The sequence below is a fragment of the Canis aureus genome, chromosome 5, assembly GCF_053574225.1.
Source record: "Canis aureus isolate CA01 chromosome 5, VMU_Caureus_v.1.0, whole genome shotgun sequence".
NCBI lineage: Eukaryota > Metazoa > Chordata > Mammalia > Carnivora > Canidae > Canis > Canis aureus.
In genome coordinates this window covers 50,104,135-50,110,276 of record NC_135615.1, presented here as the reverse complement: position 1 = coordinate 50,110,276, position 6,142 = coordinate 50,104,135, and positions in this window count along the sequence as shown.

Sequence of the window (6,142 nt, the reverse complement as noted above, 5' to 3'; positions counted from 1 at the left end):
TAACATGAAGCAGGTGGCTCAATGAAGACCTTCAAGAAAGATAAACTTAACTATGGAGAGTGAATAGGGATATCACTACAAATGGCTCCTGTCTAATAAAGGTTACACTATACAGCATGAGCACTTTACATAGGAAATAAAATCACCAAAGAACAGGATTAGATGAATAAAAGTACCATATTACCTGCATTGCCTTGGTTTTGAATGAGGAGGCATAATAAGTTGTTAGGATATTAAAAAATATACAAAAACAAAATAAGAATTTGGAATTTTTAACGATTCCCACCATGACCCCCAAAGTTTCAGGGTTAGGATGTTGTCTTTTATTGCAGCACATTACTGCTATTAAAGTTACAACACTTTGAAAGGCAATTGTGTAGTTGGCCAATTAACTACTGTGGGACATTGACCTTTCACCAGTTATGCTGAAAATTAATACTATGACATGTAATTTTGCCCTAAAGAGTATCAGTGTTAGAAATGATTTGTGAGGGCAGCCTGGGTGGCTCAGCAGTTTAGCGCCTGCCTTCAGCCCAGGGCGTGATCCTGGAGACCTGGGATCGAGTCCCACGTCAGGCTCCCTGCATGGACCCTGCTTCTGCCTCTGCCTGTGTCTCTGCCTCTCTCTCTCTCTCTCTCTCTCTGTGTGTGTGTGTGTCTCATGAATAAATAAATAAAATCTTTAAAAAATGATTTGTGAAAATATAACTTCAGCTGACTGATTTTATTAAAATATCACTGCCAAACTCTAGATATTATGGAAACAACAGAAAGATTGATTCTTATTAAAGGTGAAAGGGCCTGAAAGAGCAAGAAGGTGCAAATATTAGAGGGTTACCAAACGTTTCTAAAAAAGAAATGTGTTATAAATTGTTTTCCATATCTGGTCTCCAAAATGGACTTTTTAGGCAGGTTAAGCAAACTTCATATATAGTAAAGTCATTATAATAAGGAGGATAGTGACAAAAAACTTGAAGATAAATGAAAACCATGTGTCTTTACAGTTAAGAACATAATCTTAAAGTAAGAAATAAGTCTTATAGCTGATTAGAAAATGTAGTGCTGAGACTCATGGCAGCCAGAGAAGAGAAGAAATGATTTGCTCAGGAGAGACAATTTAACCTAACATTAAACTCAGACAAATTTACAGAAGTTTCTTTATATAAAGAACATTTAACTAGTAACCGAACAATGAATTCAGTAACTATTTTACAAAAGATACAGAAACTATATTCATATAGTGGAGTTCTATGCAAATTTGTGATCCCACCAAAAATGCCAAGAAAATACTAAAATAATAGTTCTGTTAAGGGTTTCTACCTGGCTTTAAAATAGTGCAACCCACTGTTGCTGTTCCTGGTAGCCCAGTTGGTAAAAAGGAAAAAAAGAGCTCCCATAAAAGAGGCCACTGATCAATGTTTGAAACCAAAATCTTCATGGAATGTTTGACAAGCAAGAGATATTTATATCTAGAGTTCAGTAACACTGATCAAAGCGAGTTGCTGATTTTTTTTAGAGTTTTGAGAAACACAGAGTCAAGGATTGACAGAATTCTGGAAGTGGGACAATTAAGAGTTGATCTTTAGTAGCTATGGAAGTATCTCTAAAAGTGGAGGCATCTCAAGCTGTGGAATTGTCTCTGAAAGTCAGCCATAATGAGACTATTTTGATTAGCTGACCTTCAGCCAGGTGGTGATGTCACAAACTGGACATTTTTCAGAAGTGTGGTTACAAAAGCAAGTTATCAGAGATGGATTAGGACAGATTACAGCCAAGTAGCTTTCTTGAGTTTGGAGTATAGAAGTTTTTATTCTTAGAGCAGAGAATCTAGAAATGGACAGTTACCTCTCTCTCCTGTTGCCTCAGCTAAAATTTTCAAGGAGCTCATTAGTAGTCAGTTTGGGTTTTAGTTCTGAGTCCCTAAATAACAAATGTTTTGATTACAGGAAATCAACATTGCTGTGGAGACCAGATGTGTTGGTAATAAAGTTAGCATATTGTTATAATAAGTGAGGAATTTACATTGCTTTCCATATACCAGCAATGAACAATAGGAATTTGAAATGAAAAGCATAAAACCATTTGCCCAGAACCCAATAATAATAATAATAATAATAATAATAATAACTCTATGCATAAATCAATAAATTACAAAACCTATACAAGGAAAACTACAAAAATAAGGAAAGAAATCAAAGAAAGGCTACACAAATGGGGATATATTCTACATTCATGAATCAGAAAACTCAATATTGTTAGAATTTCAGATCTTTTCAACTTGATCTATATAGTCAATGTAATTCCAGTCAAAATCCCAGAAAGTCACCTTATAGACATTGGCAAAGTGATTCTAATGTTTATATGAAAGACAAAGACTCGGAATAGCCAACACAATATTGAAAAAGTGGTACAAAGTCAGAGGACTGACACCACCCAACTTCAAGACATACTATAAAGTTACATTAATCATCATAGTATAATACTGTTGAAGCCTTGCTGTAGGACTTTTCCATGGGCAGCAGATAATCCCGAGATACCGCGAGAGGGCTGGAAGGGAGGAGGGTAGACACCAAGAAACTCCTCTTTAAGATTGCTTTACTCAAAATACACTTTCAATTGTTTGCAGACATTCTAACTCTTCCCACTTACACCTGGGAGTATCACCTCTCTGAGTCCATTGTTCTTCTGAAGCCCAAATATTCCAACCTCTATTTTCTATCAAAACTAGCTCAGAAGGGGGGAATTTAAAGTACATGCCAAACAGGAGCTAAAAGGACTGTGTGTGTACAAGGGCCTGTCTGACAAAACACGCATCTCTAACTGAATATAACCATGTTCCTCAATCATGAATGAATAGGAAACATAAAATACAGCCATTACGTTTTGAAGCATCAATACTAGCATTTTCAGGGGTACGTGGGTGGTTCAGCTGGTTAAGCATCTGCCTTTAGCTCGGGTCATGATCCCAGGGTCCTGGGATCGAGCCCCGGGTCAGGCTCCCTGCTTCTCCCTCTCCTTCTGCCCCTCCCCACACCTTGTGTTGGCTCGCTCTCGCTCTCTCAAGTAAATAAATAAAATCTTTTAAAAAACACAAACACACTAGCATTTCCAGATCCCAATCAAGCAGTGTTCTTCCAGGGATGAAATATATGAAGCAAACTGACGAGTTTTCACAATCATAATATTTAATAAGGCCATAAGCTCACTAATTATAGATGTATCTCTCAATTCAATTCTATATGAATACTTACAAAACCAGCTCAGCATCTTCCAATAGAGAGCAATCAATAGGTTTACTGAATTGAATCAAATTGAAGTCGTTCATTGAATTAGCTTGTATAAAGTAAATGCTCAATTAATTTACTTTTGTATTGATTTAATAACTTCATTCTAAAACACAATAAAGTGGTTATATACAAGCCAAAGTCTCAGGTTATCTGAAATAACCTATAAAAAGAACTAGTCAAGTGTTGACTGTATGGTAACTGATTAAAGCCAAGTTTCTATACTCACAGGAGAAGTTGACTGAGTGTGAAGTTCTATTCTACTTTTTTCTTCTGAGATCTGACATATATCTTATAGTTTTCCAATTCAGACACCTACCTTTTATGACACTGTCATTTAGTCTGCCTGATGGAGCATAAACTTGTAAACTACATAACATGTGAGGGCAAGGCTATTATTTATATAAGGCATAATTAATAAACAAAATATATAATTCAAATAAAATATCTGCTTTCAGACTCTGTCTCTTGTTTTGGAATTGACTTTTAACAATTTAGCCAGTTTATTCACAGCCTACATTGGGTAGGCTCAGTAAGTTTGGTGGTTGTGCCTGTACTGATCAAGAACAATATTTTTGACGTGGAAGTGTTTCAATGAGTGACTAATTATTCAGGTAATAGGCGATAAATGGGACCTTGTATATTTTCATTCACTTGTCAACAAATATTTTTAGCACCTATTATGTGGCATGTAATTTTACCTCTCCATTGTTATGACAGTTCCTATCAAATTTTTGATATTTTATAAACTGTTGCCAAATGAAGTTACACCAACATGTGTAATTGGCCTAGGTCAAAATCATTTTAGTGATTCCTTTTGCATGTTAGGAAAGATGGGACACCCGGGTGGCTCAACCATGAGCATCTGCCTTTGGCTCAGGTCGTGGTCCCACGGTTCCAGGATCGAGTCCCACATCGGGCTCCCTGCATGGAGCCTGCTTCTTCCTCTGCCTCTGTCTCTGCCTCTCTCTCTCTGTGCCTCTCATGAATAAATAAGTAAAATCTTAAAAAAAAAGAAAAAGAAAAAGAACATTAGGAAAGAATTAAAACAAAAGAAGAACACTTTAGAACATTACAGACTAATTCATTAACTGGTTATGTTAATACTACTGCTTACAGCTGTTCCGGTGGAGTAATTTTTGGCAATCATGCTAAAACCCTACAAAGTAAAACAAAACAAAACAAAAAAACCACTGAAATGTACAAATCCATTAAAGTTTCAGAAAGGCACTGGAAGGCTTTCTTTGTTTTATAGACTATGTGATGTAAAATTTGATTAGCTTTGCACTAAATTATTCATATTCTAAAAAACTCTTACTGAAAGACCAAAAATCTCACCTTGGATAAATTTCAATGAGCATTTTCTAATTTTAAAACTTAAGATTATCGAAGACATTAAGTGTAAGTTGTGCTAATAAGATGCCACCATCAGGACACCTTAATCAATAGCACTCTGGGGACGAAGATCTTTTATAGTAAAGAAAATAACTTCAAGTCAAATAAACAATAATCTTCATGAATCCTGGAATGGCACTTTGGCATGGTTCAAGTGCACCAGGTCCAGAGATGTTTATAAGATGCATCTATGCTTACCTGTACCTGACATAATTACACACAGGCCTCAACACACAGTGTTACAGGTATGATAAATAAAACAAAATTGAGAAGTGTCCAGGATTCTCATCCTTTTTTTTTCCCCTGAGCAGTTATGCTTCCCCCATCACTTCCAATGAATTCTCCAGCTCCTTAATTACCTAGCATTTAGGTGTGACTGTATTACCGAGTTCTGGACATTGAAATATATGCCAATGGAAATATTTACCACTGCAATACCTAACCCTAAATCATCCCACATTTGTTCTCCTCTGCCTTTTTTCTCCTTAGAGCTGGCTGAAATACATATGATGCTGCCATCCCTGCAGATATCTGAGAAGGTACATATTAAAGATGGCAGAGCGTCCATCAACCAGGTCCTTGGATAGTGACATGAGGGAAGATCACCATGCCAACCTGGGCAAACACTCAGTACTCTTAGCAAGAAATAAACCTCTTTTGGTCAAAGCCCCTGTACAGATTGGGGTCTATTTGACAGTAATTAGCCTAATCTATAATATACTGTGTACCACGCAGAGGATCTAAATTTAGTCCACTTGCATTTGGTATTCTTAGAGCTTGACTCCTTAGAGGGCATATTCAAAGAGCTAAAACATCCCCAGCAGCTTGGGATAGTTTTCCCCTACGCTTTGCAGGTAGAGGAACTTATGTCAGATTTAACCTGGATATTTGTGTTGTCAAGTCTAAATGCTCCCTGCAGACCTCTTCCTCAATATCTTCCCCATTCTTTCTGTCTAACCAATTCTCTTTATCTCCATTTCCAATTTAAGCCCTTTTTTTCTTCTGCCCTAGGACTTCTACTTTTAACACTGTGTCCATAATTTTCATTATTACCAGCAATGTCTTACCGATAGAGCTCTTCTTACTTTGCATTCTGAAATGCATCTCATTTGCCTCATTTAACCTGAACAACTGGTAATATTTTGTGATATACTTTTCATCACTTTTGAGCTTATGTAAAGGAAAAGAGGATATTTTCTTCTCTCCCAGAGCATGTCCCTGGGTTAGACAGTCTGTAAAGGAGCAGTGCAAAGTATGCAACTACACGGACAAGAGGAAGGAAGGGGTGGTAGGGTTGGGCAGGGAATCCAGCTGGCTCACTAGCAGGACCCTTAGCATCCTCGGGTGAGTAATATTTCCACAGTTCTTCTGCTACCATACATTCTGAAAGATGATAAGCTAAGTTTAATCAAATAACAATTTATAGAACATCTATCATACGCTGAATGTTAAGGGCCAAAGAG